Genomic DNA, 17,109 nt, shown 5'->3' with positions numbered 1-17,109 from the left:
GTTTGAAAAATTACACTTCAGGCAAATGTTTCATCCTGGTATCAATCTAGAGGTAAAACAAAATGGCCTTTAGAAGTTGGTTTGCCCAATCCTGACACTGGCCAATTTTCTTCAACATTGGTATTTTAGATCAGAGCTGTTCTCTCTTGTATGAGGTAGTCCATCAGATACAGCCTGTGCTACAGCTCCTTTTGGCAGGAGACGTCCCCATTAAATTTTGGTAATGCTTAGGCTGTCCACTCCTATATGGGACAACCCATCAGATCCAGGCTGTGCTGTACCTTTTCCACCCCTGTGTGAGATGATCTATCAGATTTGGTCTCAAGCACAGTCCTCTCCTGAACGAAAGAGTCAAACAGTTCCAGATTGTGTTGTAGCTCTCCCTTTTTGCACAAGTTGGTCCTAGCCTGAGCTGTGCTGCAGTTCAGCCTCCCATCTTCAAATCATTTGTGGGATTCAGGAGGCTATGCTTACTCCAGATAGTTTGTGATCCCCAGTTAGATTTCTTTTTTTAAGTGTAGCTTCCAGAAGGCACACAAAAACATTATGGTGTTGTTTTCCACCAGAAATACCCTCTGTGGTGAGCTCCTGATTTCAGTAGCAATGTCGACAAAGTGACATCAAGTGAAGCCTGGCACTCACCCGTGGGGGAATCCTGCTGCCCAAGCAAGCTGACATCTCAGTTATCAAGACTATTACGTCATGTAGATCAAACTATATTGCTTTAGAATGTAACATGATAGAAGATGTTATATTTTAGCCTTTTCCTAAATATTTCTCTCATGCTCTGTGCAATGACCATTCCTGAACACAAATCCTTGCTCCTGACCAAAAAGAATGTGACTTTACATGGACGATGTCTGGTAAAGTAGCAATACCTAGGGATGTAACAGAAACCCCTTTTTACTGTATCTAACCTACTAAATATGACACAAACCCTCTTGTGATTGCCCAGACTTCAGAAAGTGGAAGAATAAACACTGTTAAGCTATGCAGTATGTTTACTAAAAGTACTAGGCAAGCAGTAGCAACAGTTTACACAGTTTTTACAGAATGTTGAACTCATGTTCAACTCCTCAGGCACAAAATTGACGAAAGACTTCACTATCTTTATTGATAACATAAAACTTGGACAGACTGTTGGGACATAGACCAGGTATGTGGGGTCTCAATCCTCACCATGGCGTCTCAATGCACAGGCTGTAGTACACAGCCAAGCTGAGGTGGAAGGTCCCAGCTATATCTCAACCTCCCTCCTCTGCCTCAGAAACTTGTATGGAACCTTCCTTCACTGGAATGGCCAAGTTACTTGGGGGGAGAAATTAGGTGCATTTGCGCCTCCCGTTAGCTTGATTTAGCACTTCACTTCCTTCTTCGAACGCAAACAGTGAATTTTTAAAAATTTGAAATCATTAGCGCCTGGCGTTAATTTTTCAAACTTTTAAAAATTAGCGCCCCAAATGGACAGTGAATTTCTCCTTGTTTTCAGCTCTTTACAGGACAAATAGAGTCAAAATGGTGTTTACACAAATAAATATCACTGCCACTCACAGTAGGTTTCAAAGGTATATGGTCGCTGTTTCAAATTCAGGTCTGTTGCAGATAGTTTCTGGGGTTCAGTGAAATCAGTCACTCCCATAAATGGTCTGAGCATCTGACCTTCATGGGAATTGAATCATACCTACCTGCCTTATCTGTATGATAGCATAACCCAGGGATGTAACAACTGCATCCCCTTGCGATCTGGATTGCAGGTGTATTTCTTCAATATTTCTGAAGGTCGACCGAGTTAACATTAAGTAAAGTGAAGCTGTTTTATTTCATAGTAAGGTAATCATACAGTGCAACAGTTGGGATCACGTTCACTTACTTCAGTTGGTACAACTTATTGTCATATAATGATCCAGAATGAAGAACACGCCATACTTCCCCACGTCAATAGTTTTTATTTCTGATTTCCAGCATCTGCAGTAATTTGCTTTTGTATTAGTGTTTAATTCACTGCCACTTATCTTCTAGGAATGCCCACCTTCAAGATGTTCTGTTCTTCTCTCTGACGGGATTTCTGTTTGTCTCTTTTACCTTGTTCACCTTCATTGCTTTCTGTTTCCCTTCTTGTGTTTGATCAGGTATCTACCAAAACTCCTCCCCCCACCCTTTCCTTGCCCCTGTACTTGCTTAAAATATGTTACATCTCGAACTTTTTCCAGTTCTGACAAAAGAACATTGACCTGAAACTTTAACTCTGTTCCTCTGTCCACAGGGGCTGCCTGACCTGCTGAGTATTTCCAGCAATTTCTGTTTTTATTTATAATAGATCATTTTACTTGATTTAAACAAAATATATTCTAAGTCTCCTCCAGTATTTCTACTCTCTTCACCTCAGAAAAGACCCACACAGCTTTCCCTTTCACAAGATCGGACTGTGAGCATGCAGGCCTATGTTCTCTCCCCTCCTGTCCCCGCAGGAAATTGGGGCCGAGTTCCTCATCCCGCCCCCTCTCTGGAGGTTGGTCAGTAGAGCCACCTGTCAAACATGTTACTGCACCCGCCCACCACTTTGAAACGAACTTCATGCAGAGCTCATCAGGAAGGGATTGAGAACTGGTTGTCAGACAGGAAGCAAAGAGTAGGAGTAAACGGGTACTTTTCAGAATGGCAGGCAGTGACTAGTGGGGTGCCGCAAGGTTCTGTGCTGGGGCCCCAGCTGTTTACATTGTACATTAATGATTTAGACGAGGGGATTAAATGCAGTATCTCCAAATTTGCGGATGACACTAAGTTGGGTGGCAGTGTGAGCTGCGAGGAGGATGCTATTAGGCTGCAGAGTGACTTGGATAGGTTAGGTGAGTGGGCAAATGCATGGCAGATGAAGTATAATGTGGATAAATGTGAGGTTATCCACTTTGGTGGTAAAAACAGAGAGACAGACTATTATCTGAATGGTGACAGATTAGGAAAAGGGAAGGTGCAACGAGACCTGGGTGTCATGGTACATCAGTCATTGAAGGTTAGCATGCAGGTACAGCAGGCGGTTAAGAAAGCAAATGGCATGTTGGCCTTCATAGCGAGGGGATTTGAATACAGGGGCAGGGAGGTGTTGCTACAGTTGTACAGGGCCTTGGTGAGGCCACACCTGGAGTATTGTGTACAGTTTTGGTCTCCTAACTTGAGGAAGGACATTCTTGCTATTGAGGGAGTGCAGCGAAGATTCATCAGACTGATTCCCGGGATGGCGGGACTGACCTATCAAGAAAGACTGGATCAACTGGGCTTGTATTCACTGGAGTTCAGAAGAATGAGAGGGGACCTCATAGAAACGTTTAAAATTCTGACGGGTTTAGACAGGTTAGATGCAGGAAGAATGTTCCCAATGTTGGGGAAGTCCAGAACCAGGGGTCACAGTCTGAGGATAAGGGGTAAGCCATTTAGGACCGAGATGAGGAGAAACTTCTTCACCCAGAGAGTGGTGAACCTGTGGAATTCTCTACCACAGAAAGTAGTTGAGGCCAATTCACTAAATATATTCAAAAGGGAGTTAGATGAAGTCCTTACTACTCGGGGGATCAAGGATTATGGCGAGAAAGCAGGAAGGGGGTACTGAAGTTTCATGTTCAGCCATGAACTCATTGAATGGCGGTGCAGGCTAGAAGGGCTGAATGGCCTGCTCCTGCACCTATTTTCTATGTTTCTATGTTTCTATGTTTCCTTCCCCCTGTGGTGTGGATGTTTCTCGATAGCTCCTGGGTTGTGATAACAGCATCGCCATTGTTCCCAATCGCCTTGAGTAACAGGATCAATGTCTGGCCTGAATCATCATCATCGGCAGTCCCTCGGAATCGAGGAAGACTTGCTTCCACTCTTAACATGAGGTCTTAGGTGGCTGTACAGTCCAATACCACAGTCTCTGTCACAGGTGCAGCAGATAGCCGTTAAGGGAAAGGGGTGGGTGGGACTGGTTTGCCGCACGCTCTTTCCGCTGCCTGCGCTTGATTTCTGCACGCTCTCGGCGATGAGATTCGAGATGCTCAGCGCCCTCTCAGATGCACTTCCTCTGTAAATGCCTATAGCCTGTGGCCCTCCATTTTTTTTAATCTGGGTGAATCCACTTTCTTTTAAAACACAACTCTTAAAAATATTTTTTTTTTCCACACAAATCCTTTCCATGGAAAAGTGGTCAAAGAATCCTGAAATGTGTCAGCCAGCATCCCAGACCTTTGTCTCCAGTCAAAGAAGATGACAAGCCAGCAATTTCCCAGTCAACTGTCTAATAATTATGCAGATGTTATTAGGAAGTGCTTTTAGTAAGACCAGCTCTAATGGCTTTGCAAATAACAAGTATTAGCATATCACGGCCAACTAGAGTCCTTACATCCACCTGTAAACCTGTCCACCATGGAATACTAGATCCAGTCACACATACAGGATGTGGATTATGTCCAAATCAACAATGGTTCTGCTGTAATACAGATTTAAAGTGACCAGCCACATAATAAACACTATATAAAGTTTTAGTCATGAAACTCTCTTCTCATAGAACCATGGCCCACCATGGTACCATCTACCACATTGCCCCATGGAGTAGCAGCTGGAGGCTGAGAACAAGTCACCATTCAGGATCTTTACATAGGGGGAAAAAACTGAGAAACCAGACAAAGATTATTTTTCTCTCTCTCTCACATATTTGTTTTAAAACTGTTACCTCTTAACTTCTGTCCCCTGTGTGAAAGAGGTTGGGGGGGGGGGCGGGGTGGGGTGGGGGGAGAGCTTATAATTTGGTTAAAAACTTGAAATAAAGAAATACTTACATTTATAGAGCACTTTTCACGACCACCAGGTGTCCCAAAGCGTTTTACAGTCAACAAAGTACCTTTCTGAAGCGTAATCACCGTTGTAATGTAGGAAACGATAATATACCATAAATATTATCTTGCCAAAGTCACTCTGTGTGTTGCAATAAGTGGCCAATACTCACGGAAGTTGATGTTATTGATTAATAAATTCTAATGGTCTTCACTTGTGCATTAATATCGGACAGTTGGTAGCCAGCACAGAGCAGTGTGCAAATGTGAACAGACTTCGATTTATCCTTGTTACGTCTGTGAATGTGGAAACTCATCCTACCCTAACAGACACAGGCATGACCTCCAGTAGAAGAAAGCTTTATTGATATGATGGAATCAAACCACAGATAACAGAGATCAGAGCAGGTACAACACTGTAAAAAACAGTGTATTACATTGCACATAAATAAAAATAAAAGATAGCAGCTTCCTGGCATCCAGCCAGAATCTGAATGCCATGCTTTATCGCTCTCTAATATCCTCCTCTGCGTGATTAGTTTAGTATTGATACTGCTACTGTGATCCCAAGCAGAACACTGCCTCTCCTATTACTAAGAAAGACCTTGTGCTTTTCTTTCAGACAATCATTAACTAAGCACAGTACTTACTACATTTACTGATTTGATTAACTATTACGTCACTTGAAGCCTGCACTATCAAACAATCTTTAGTGACATTTAACTAACTCAGGAGAAGCTCATTCCCCTTTGTAGAATGGACAACAAAAGAGAACCGGGAAATGAGCTGATCAGAGAGGTACACAAGCCAGTTTACATAATAAGAAGTGCTTCCTATCCCTTTAATAGTGAAGGCTCCTTAAGTACCAATTGAACCCCTGCATCAGCCAGAGATTTAATCCTGCAACTGGCTTCTTAACGCAGAAGTTTAATCTTTTCTGGTTTCAGGCTTGTGGGAAGGACGGTTCAGACCGTTGCAACGACTACTGAGGCACAAACATTCATTGTACTAAGAGTGCTTTTAGATTTCGAGCACTCAAATAAGCAATGTTGACAGACTGGTGGCACGGTGCGTTGCTGGATTAATGTACCGTGCCACACTGGGCAGGATACGTGCTCCCCCGTGTGGTTGGCTCATGAAGCTGAGGTGTCAAAAGTCAAAGGAATGGTTTCCCCTGAGGGAGGGGAATCAGGGGCTGGCGGTAGAGATGGTGGGGGAAGTGGAGGATAAGTGGAAAACAGCCTTGGACATGTTTTAGAAGCTGGTTCAAAAGCAACATTAGATAGATTGAGTAGACTGGGTCTTTACTCGTTCGAGTTCAGAAGGATGAGGGGTGATCTTATAGAAACATTTAAAATAATGAAAGGGAGAGACAAGATAGAGGCAGAGAGGTTGTTTCCACTGGTCGGGGAGACTAGAACTAGGGGGCACAGCCTCAAAATACGGGGGAGCCAATTTAAAACCGAGTTGAGAAGGAATTTCTTCTCCCAGAGGGTTGTGAATCTGTGGAATTCTCTGCCCAAGGAAGCAGTTGAGGCTAGCTCATTGAATGTATTCAAATCACAGATAGATAGATTTTTAACCAATAAGGGAATTAAGGGTTACGGGGAGCGGGCGGGTAAGTGGAGCTGAGTCCACGGCCAGATCAGCCATGATCTTGTTGAATGGCGGAGCAGGCTCGAGGGGCTAGATGGCCTACTCCTGTTCCTAATTCTTATGTTCTTATGTTCTTAAAAGAGTGATAATAAGTGAGGGTGTGTGGGACGCTGCATGGCCCAGTAACCCGTGGGATGGGAGGTGGGAAGGCAATATTACAGCTATGTGATTTCCTCTCAGCAAATCAATTTATCAATTCATGGCCGGGTTCATGGATCACAAATCATGTTAACTGTGATTGCTACCTCAAGAGTGAGATTATCAGCAACTGGATTCCATCAGTTTCTGTACACTTACCAAAGCAAACTCAACTCTTCTCTCGATGGGTGGTTAACACATTTGTATGACATTCCTCTGTCCACTATTTAACAGAGGCATTAACCAGTTAAAATAATCAGGTTACCATCCCTATTAAAACAGCAGAGAGATTACAATATGAACAGGTTAAATATTTATCCAGCAACATCGACAGCAGTCATTTCTTCCCTAAGTTGTTCCTGTCTGGTTGGAATATATGTTGGATCTTAATATCTTTGCAATCAGGAAATTGTGCCCAAAGTGCACTTGAAATTGTGCTAGCTCAGTTGCAGTTCAAGTTTCCACTAAAATTCATTTGCATAATCAGAAACGTAAAATCTTCCATGAACCAGCACAATCGGACAGTGCAATAGAATGTAATTGTTTATTTTTTTTCTTATCGTTAAAAAGTATCCCTTGATATATTTAAGAGTGGTAACCTGGTGCAGTTTTATTAATACAGCTGAAAATGTGTTTATCACAAAAAGTAAGCATTTTTAATAAGGGTGCCCCGTCCACTATCTGTGAGTAACCACTGAAAATGACTTAAAAACCATACTGAACCATTTAATAGTTTCATTGGTGTACGCTAGTCAGTTTCTTATCAAATTAAATATTTTTTGATATGAAAAACCGTTTAAAACATACCTACTCGTGCCTGTGCGTCTAAGAAAATGAGGACAACTTGCAGAGCCTTCCCGAACCAGCGCAATCGGCAGAATTTAGAAAAGTTGGCCTAGGGGCGTGTCCAGTTTCGTGGGTGGGGTCTGATCTGGTCAAATTGAATCTTGAACCAGCGCAAAAGATCTCAGAAAACACAAATGTAAGTGGTTTTGGGCATAACTCACTTATGTTTAAAATTCCCCAATTTTTTGCGCTGGTTTAGTTGATTTCACTCGGATTGCACTGATATAACTGTTATAAGTGAGCAGAAACTTTACCCCGGGAAACCTTTGCCACAGGGAACACGAGGCACATACAATTGCACCTTTTAAAGGAAAAGTGGATGTATATTTGAAACACATGACGATGCAGGACTATGAGGAGAGAGCAGAGCAGTAGAATTAGTTTCAGATTGATCTAGCAAAGAGCTGGCACAAACATGATGGGATGAATAGCCTCCTTCTGTGCTATAAGCTTCTATTGTCCAATGGAAGTTCCACACAACATAATCAATTAGCAAAGCTGTGTCATTTAGGAGAGTGAGGCTCAGTCCATTTAAAGCACATGACATGCTGATTATTTCCTTTACGCTTTGACTTGTAAAAGTTTGAGACACTCGTACAAGTTATACACCACAACAACAGGTGAAGGAAACAGGCTGAATGTCTCACCTGTGCAGGTAGACAGCAAGGTCATTGGAATGTTTGATCTGCGCAACACTGAATTATGTATGCTTTCTCTCGCCACCTCCCTCTGAAAACATAAACTAATCTTTACCAATATTTAATGATCTCTGCGACACGTACACACATTCCTCTTCACTGATCAGACAAATCAAAGGTGGGAAGGAGTGCATAGGTCTTATCAGTGTAGAATTGCATAGATATATTGCTCATTTCCTTCTCATCCTGCTTCTGAGTAGCTCTATTGTTTAAATACAAGAGGGGTGCTTCATTGATGATTTCATATAAACACAAAAGGAATTCCTGGACTGGAGAGAAGTGCTTTAAAATATATTAGACAGGTAAAATGAAAATGGCAAGTAAGCTTGTACACAATGAAATTATCTATGAGCTGACTGTCAGAACTTTCTCAGTATGGATTGTATATTACACAGGATTATCCCAGGATGCAACAGAACTGTCCCAATTTTAATTGTATGTGACAGAAGTGCCCCTATATTGACAGTATATAATACCACACTTCAAGTAGTGACTCTGTATATGACAGGACTGATCCACGACTGACTGTACGCAACAGAGCTGTCCCAGTACTAATTGTATTAAAAAACACTGCCCTGCTTTTAACTCTATGTATAACAGAACTTATGTTCCAGTACTGACTGTATCTAACAGAACGACTATGCCAATACTGACTGCGTATACCACTCTGTATCTAACAGAACGACTATGCCAATACTGACTGTGTATACCACTAAGTGTGGCTCTCATTACTACTGTCCCAGTACCAACTGTCATCATCATCATCATAGGCAGTCCCTTGAAATCAAGGAAGATTTGCTTCCACTCTAAAAGTGAGTTCTTAGGTGACCGAACAGTCCAATACGGGAATTACAGTCTCTGTCACAGGTGGGACAGACAGTGATTGAAGGAAAGGGTGGATGGGGAAACTGGTTTGCCGCACGCTCCTTCCGCTGCCTGCGCTTGCTTTCTGCATTAACATGACTTACTGTTCCAGTACTGACTGTATATAACTGAAGTCACAGTCCCAGTACTGACTGTATACAACAAGAACAACTGCCCCAATACTGATTTTGTATATGGTTGTTTGCATGCTGGCTCTGTATATTACAGGACACGCTGTCCCAATACTGACTGTGTATAAAACTGGACTCCTTCTTCTCATGCTAATTGTATGTAACAAGACTGACTGTCTGATTATTTACTGTATATTTAACCATCCCAGTACTGATATGAACATACAAAAATGGGCAAAAAGACCAACTGGCCCATCAAGCCACGAGGCAGTCCACATGCAGGATTAACCCATGCTGCACCCCATTCACACAATCTCTCGGGAGAGGCAAAAAAAGAGACAAAGCACTTTAGGTCAGTTTAAAAAAGAAAACTCTGGAAAAATTCCTCTCCGACCCTTGAAAGCAATTAATCAAGATCCAGGAGACGGCAGCAACTAAGAGCAATAATTGCAGCTATCTCTCACCCACCTTCCACAACGCAAGATGTCCCAAACCCGCAAAGACATTTCTGTTTGTGTGCACCTGTTTCTATTCACTCCAACCGGTCACATATGAAAGGATTACACTCTGTTTTGTAAAGGACAATCTCCCTGTGAGGACAATCACCACTATCAAAATCTGCTTCCTAACTCAATGTGACTGACTGTCAAAAGGAGAATGATTCATTGTGGACTGCTGAAGTGAAAGAGCAGTAGGATTCCAGCCATGTGGATTAAATAGTTAAGGCAAGTGCTGTAAGTATGCTTATAATGGAAAGACAGGATTTTAATTTGGCACTCAAATTAAAAGTTTCACTTTCAATATAGCAAGATAGAAATATTGAAAGTGAAGACTTTAATTTGAGTGCCATTTTCAGCAATGAAAGTGTCCCCTGATACAAAAGCAAAACAGCCTTGAAAAAAAATATGTGTGTATATTATTCTTGGCTCTGACCCCTGATTAGTCCAGACATTGCAATGAAATCATTGCTATGATAGGTCCTCTGATAGATGGTCACCTGTACCCCCCCGGCTGCTCGGCATTGTGGAGAGTTTGTTGAACCTCCACTTGCTGGATGCCACGATCCCACATCTCGCGCCTGATTTATGTTTCCTTCTGCAATCCCAAACGGAAGCAGTGTGAGGCTCCCTGGCTGTCATGAAAAGCAGCCAGGAACAAGTATGCTGGTTTTTCTTTGAATGGATCTGGCTAACAAAAAACCACAGCAGCACAAACATTCGACCCCAGCATTATATGGCGCTCAGGCAGGAGTTATCAGGCTTAGTGATTCTGCAGACACCAACACCCTGCCCTAGAGTTTAAGAAAATATTAGATAAGCAGAACCAGCTTTTTAAATCGCATTCCGGTTCTACAACCCAATATTTTTTCATCTCTTTATTCTAAGCTGAAATATAAATACATTTTTTTTAATGAATAGATTTTTCCCCAGGAAAGTATAAAAGGAGAGGGTACCAAACATTCTTTACATAGAGGGTGATTGAAATTTGGAATTCCCTGCCCTAAGCCATTTTTGAAGCAAAGTTTTGAAATTATTTTAAAAGGGAAACTGATAGTTGTTTGAAAGAGAAGAATATTAATGGATCAGGCAAGAGAGTGGGATTAGATCAGGTCAGTCATATGAAGAGAAACACTGGCACAGACGTCACGGATCAAATGGCCTGTTTCTGTGGAGTAGAGTCTAGAAATTATGCAATGCAATATTAGTGAATGGTTGCTGAGCAAATTGTATGAAAATAAAGTGTTAGTCTTGGCTCAGTGGTAGTAATATTGTTTCTGGGTCTGTGGATTGAAGCCCCACTGTAAAACTTTGAGCATATGATATAGGCTGACACCTCCTGCAGTAATGAGGGAGTGCTGCACTGTTGGAGGTGCTCTATTTTGGATGAGATAATAACAATAATTATTTTTATTTATATAGCACCTTTAATGTAGTAAAACGTCCCAACGGCATTTCACAACAGTGTTACAGACAGATACATTTGACACCGAGCTACAGAAGAAATTAATGCAGATGATCAAAAGCTTATTTAAAGAGGTAGGTTTTAACGAGCGTCTTAAAGGAGGAAAGAGAGGTAGAGAGGTTTAGGGAGGGAGTTCCAGAGTTTAGGCCCCAGGCAGCTGAAGGCACATCCACCGATGGTTGAGCAGTTATAATGACGGATGTTCAAGAGGCCAGAATTTTGAGGAGTGCAGACATCTTGTGGGATTGTGAGGCTGAAAAGGATTACAGAGATAGGGAGGGGCAAGTCCGTGGAGTGATTTGTAAACAAGGATGGGAATTTTGAAATCGAGGAATTGTTTAACTGGGAGCCGATGTAGGTCAGAAAGCACAGGGGCGATGGGCGATCTTGACTTGGTGCGGGTTAGTACACGGGCTGCTGAGTTTTGGATGACTTCAAGTTTACGTAGTGTAGAATGTGGAAGGCTGGCCAGGAGTGAGTTGGAGTAGTCAAGTCTAGAGGTAACAAAGGCATGAATGACGGTTTCAGCAGCAGAAGAGCTGAGGCAGGGGCGGAGGCGGGCAATGTTACGGAGCTGGAAAAATGCGCTTTTAGTTATGCCACGCATATGTGGCTGGAAACTCATTTCAGGGTCAAATGTGACACCTCGGTTGCGAACAGTCTGTAAAAATGAGATGTGTACCCTCTCGGGTGGATGTAAAAGACTCCATAGTACTATTGAAAAGAAGTGTCGGGGAATTTTCCCAATGTCCTGGCCAACATTTATCTCTCAGGCAGCATCACTAAAACAGATTATCTGGTAATTAATCCCATTGCTGTTTGTGGGATCTTGCTGTGTGCAAATGGGCTGTTAAGTTTTCCCACGTGACCACGCTCCAAAAGTACTCAATTGGCTGTGAAGTGCTGGGGACATTCTGAAGTTAGGAAAGGCACTATATAAATGCAAGTTATTTCTTTCTGTAACATTTTATGATTAGATTATAATATTGCACCGACAATTTTATAATTGTTTTTGCATTCAATATAGAGAAATTCAATGTGTTTCATATGGGAACGGAAAATGCAGGAATTGAAAATAATGTAAATGGTAAATCAAAGAGGACTTGATTGACAATAAATTAAAGCTATCGCAACAATGCTCGATGGCAGTGAGTAAAGCAAATCAGATGTTGGAATCTATTAAATGATCAATATTGAACCGAAATATGTGAGGTAATCTTGCCACTTTATAGATCCTTGTTGCGACCGCACTTAGCATACTGTGTACAAGTTCTGGTCATCGCAGTACTAAAAGGATATTACAGCTATTGAGATGATACAGAAAAGAGCAAGCAGAATAATTGAGGGAATGGAGGGATTGGATTATGATGAGCGATGATATAAATTGGGCATGCTCTTACTGGAAAAGAGAAGTATGAGAGGTGGTACGATTGCTGCTTATAGGATTCTAAAGGGGACTAGATAATGTCAACAATTATAAGCTGTTTCACCTCGTCCAGAACAGCAGAAAGAGAAGACATGGGCTGTGCTTGAAGTGTAAGCAGATAAAATTCAAAGGCAAATTAGATAGATTTATTTCAGAAAATAATATTTTGGGATAGAGTATATGCATAATTTGAGATATGACATATGACATGCTTATGTAGGTGACTTCGGTCCAATGGTTCCCAAAACTTTTCACCACTGGAGTTTTTTCCGCAACTCTGTTGTCGATAGAGATTTTAATTAGTCAACTACACCATCATTATTGTATCATGTGACTATCAGGGATGGTAGAAGCATAACCAGATCCACCGTGGTCTTTTTCCATTTAGCAATTCCGATGTTCCTATCCATATACGCTGGAACTTTCAACGTCAGCATTTCCTTAAAATGTGTGGTAGCAAATTGGCTGCCCTTTAAGCCACCCAATGTTCCTTTCCATTGAAGTCACCGCAAAGTTGAAAGTTTCGCTCATTCTGTCTCTGCCCTCCAAATCAATGGGCCTGAACTTGCACTCCCCACGAGTGCGTACGAGGTGCACACATGCTCGTAGGGTCCCCGCAAGTTCGGATTTCAGGTATGCGAAGCGCATGTGCCTAAACCCGAAACTTACGATTTGTCAAGAATTCTCTTGACAGATTCTCTTCGGATGTCCTGAAGTCATGAAATCCGAAGGAGGCCCTTTACTTTAGAAATACTAAGGCAAAGGGCCTCCGCGGGCAGAGAGTTGGGCTAACTCCTGCCCAGCGAATGTCTTTCAAATTCTTATGACTGATAAATAAGGCCTGCTTTTATCAGCATAAGACTTTTAAAGTACAGAAAAATACATTTAAAAAAATAATTTTAACATTTAAAATCTTGTTAAATAAGATAAGTTTATTTTTAGACCCTTTAATATATAGAAATTTATTTTTCAAAAAATCAAATTTTTGTTTTAAATAATTAATAAAATTCCATTCTTATTAATTTGAAATATGTGATTTTTTTAAAAAGTTATTTTCAGTGTTTCTCTGTTTCTGGGGGTATTCCCATTCATACTTATGGTGGTTCCATATATACGTTACTCACATAAGTATGAATGGGGATACCCCTACTCTGATAGATTGGGCTGGCCCACGTGATCCCAGTGATGCGTACAAAACCCATACGCTCCTGGGATACATGGGCCTCTACGAAGGCCTTTGCGTAGAGACCCAACACTAAAGTCTCCGAACCTCCGAGACCACCAGGTACTTTCGTAGAAATTTTTCCGGTCGGAGTCATCTGCTTGCGGGAAGTCTCCGACCGCAAATTCTTTGCCAATGTCTGTTCTCCCTAGTTCTCTATCAGTGCTTGTTCTGTAATTGAGGTGCCACAGGGAGTGGAACAGCTTCACTCGTTTTCCAGTTTCTTCTCTCCCTCCGTGTCTGCTCAGTACATCGAGGCAGAAAGATTGAAAACTCATCATAAAAGAAAATGAAAGACTTCGGGGTCGAAATTGATCAGAGGCAAGCTCTGCCCCATTTACCGTCGAAATAAACCGCGAAGATCCTGATGGTACTTTGGGTGGAAATTTGGTCAAAAAAAGGGGGAAAGAAGTGCCCGGCGACAAAAGTGGGCATTACACGCCGATTCTGAGCGGTAGAGGGTGGTAGGGGGGGATTGTGGCCGGCAAATGCAATCCTGGACAAAGTTATGCTGAGGTTGGAGTCGGGTCCAGGCAGGGGGGTGAATGCACAAAAAAAAATTTTCAAAAAATAAACAAAAAAAAAAATCACAAACCTTCAGGAGGACCCTTTAACACAAAATCGCTGCAAAAAGAAGTAAAAGAAAATCTCACTCACCTTTTCTTGCAGGTCTTCATACCTACCATCCAGGTAAGACCTGCTCCCCTGCAGTGGCCTTTTCTCCTGCTGGAGTGGAAGACCGCTCGGATGAATCTCGGACAGGAGGACTTTTTTCGGCGTTACACACTGGCACACGCCAGTGGGCGCTCCCCAGTGGTCCTCCAAACCGCCGGTGTGAGGGCGTAACCAAACTCCCACGGAGGGGAGAGCGCCGAAAAAATGGGGAGACCGCCGAGTTTTCTCGGCGATAAGGCCATCAATTTCGCCTCCTTTATTTCTCAAGCGCCTTTCATGACTTCAGGACATCCCAAAACACTTTTATAGCAAATTAATTACTTTTTGATGTGTAGTCACTGTTGTAATGTAGGAAACACGTCAGCCAATTTTCGCACAGTGGGGTCCAACAAACATTAATGAGATAATGACCAAATAATCTTTTTTTTTAAAGTGATGTTGGTTGAGGATAAATATAGGCCAGGAGACTGAGGAAAATTTATGACTGAGGAGAACTCCTCTACTCTTCTTCGAAATAGTGCCATGGGATCTTTTACATCTACCCGAGAGAGCAGATGTCTCAGTTTAACATCTCATCCGAAAGACGGCACCTCCAACAGTGCAGCACTCCCTCAGCACTGCACTGCACTGGAGTATCAGCCTGGATTACATCCTGAAATGTCTGGAGTGGGACCTGAGCCCACAATCTTCTGACTCAGAACAAGTAGCTTGGAACAATATTGAATCTAGGAACAAATTAGTGAACTTCCAAGTAATCAGGTTTTCCTTGGCTGAAAGCTGGTTTTAAATAAGTGTATTCTACACCATTATCTCTGGAGTTCCCCAAGAATCTATCCTTGGCCCTCTTCTATTTCTCATCTACATGCTGACATGCTGCCCCTCACCCGGAAACACAGCGTCAGTTTCTACATGTACGCTGACGACACCCAGCTCTACCTCACCACCACCTCCCTCGACCCCTCCATTGTCTCTAAATTGTCAGACTGCTTGTCCAACATCCAGTACTAGATGAGAAGACATTTCCTCCAACTAAATATTGGGGAGATCGAAGCCATTGCCTTTGGTCCCCGCCAAAAACTCCATTCCCTGACCACCGACTCCATCCCTCTCCTTGGCAACTGTCTGAGGCTGAAGCTCGGCTCATATTTGACCCCGAGCTCAGCATCAGACCACATATCCACGCCATCGCCCGACTCCGCCCCTGCCTCAGCTCACCTGCTGCTGAAACCCTTATCCATGCCTTTGTTATGTTTAGACTTAATTATTCTAATACACGGCTGGCCAGCCTCCCACTTTCTACCCTCCATAAACTTGAGGTCATCCAAAGTTCTGCTGTCCATATCCTAATTCGCACCAAGTCCCATTCATTCCTCAACCCTGAACTTGCTGACCGACATTGGCTCCCGGTTGAGCAACGCCTCAACTTTCAAAGGATGCGTTAATTTGCAACACCTAAAGCTCTGATTGGGCCACCTTGATGACAAGTCCTGATTGCTGATTGGTCCCCTTGGAAGATAAGACACACCCAGGTGTTTCCCTTTGCAAAGTGTAATTCGAGCCATTCTGACTGCTGACTCCAGACAGAACTGAGCTCTCTTGGAACAGACAGGGCTCACTCTACCACCCCACAAAGACGTTCCTGCCCCACCCCTCAAATTCCTGACCTCCTTCCCCAAGCCAAGTCTCTGACATTCTCCCCCCCCCCCCCGCCCAAGTTCCTGGCCTCTTCCCCTCACCCAAGTTTCTGAACTCCTCCCCCCAGCCCAAGTTCCTGGCCTCATTTCCCCCAGCCCAAGTTCATGACCTTCTTCCCTTCCCCTGCCCGAGTTTCTGACATTCTCCCGTTGCCCAAGTTACTGACCTTCTTCTCCCAATGCCTCCCCCCCCCCCCCCACCACCTGGGTTCCCGAACTTCTGCCTCTGCCCAAGTTCCTGCCCCACAGATTCATGACCTTCCCCCTCCAACAAGTTCCTGACCTTCCCCACCGCCACCCCCCCACCTGGGTTCCCGAACTTCTCCCCCTGCCCATGTTCCTGACCTTCTTCCCCCCATGCCATTGTGTTGTTCTTCTGCCATCCCTACTGTGCTCTCCATGCTCTTTAGCTCTCCCCCACCACCACCGAGTTCCTGATCTCCTCTCCCTTCCCCTCCAATCCCTTCGCCCCTGCCCTCTCTCTGCTTCCTTCCAGTCTCTCTCTGACCTTCTCTCTCTCCCCTTTCTCCCTCAGTTTCTCTCTGCCTCACTCTCTCCCCATCCCCCCCTCTCTATCTGCCTCCTTCCAGTCTCTCTCTAACAACCTCTCTCCCCTCTCTTCCTCAGTCTCTCTCTCTCTGCCTCACACCCTCTCTCTTTGCTTACACCTAGTCTCTCTCTGTCCCTCTCTCTCTCTCTCTCTGCCCCATTCGCACTCTCCTTCACTCTCTCTCTTCCCCCACACTTTCTCTCTCTGCCTCACTCTCTCTCTTTCTGTCCTACTCTCTCTCTCTCTCTCCATCCCCCCCTCTCTCTCTGACACACTCTCTCCTCCCCCCTCTCCAACTAACACCCTCTCTCTCTGCCCAACTGTCTCTCTCTCTCCTACCTCTGATTTTCTCTCTCTCTCTCAGAAGACTGCGAACATGTTTGTATGGATAATCACAGCGATATTCTAGGCAAAAGTCCTGGTGGCTCCTTTAGTATAGTCATTG

At 43.4% G+C, this 17,109-nt stretch overlaps 1 protein-coding gene across 3 annotated transcripts in view; it reads right to left on the bottom strand.

Annotated features, from left to right (window-relative positions):
* Nucleotides 1-17,109, bottom strand: part of mecom (MDS1 and EVI1 complex locus) — a 462,101-nt gene that overhangs the window by 319,956 nt on the left and 125,036 nt on the right. The gene's annotated exons all lie outside the window — the stretch shown is intronic.

The sequence above is a fragment of the Pristiophorus japonicus genome, chromosome 6 (assembly GCF_044704955.1).
Source record: "Pristiophorus japonicus isolate sPriJap1 chromosome 6, sPriJap1.hap1, whole genome shotgun sequence".
Classification (NCBI taxonomy): domain Eukaryota; kingdom Metazoa; phylum Chordata; class Chondrichthyes; family Pristiophoridae; genus Pristiophorus; species Pristiophorus japonicus.
This window is presented reverse-complemented; position numbering and strand designations above follow the sequence as displayed.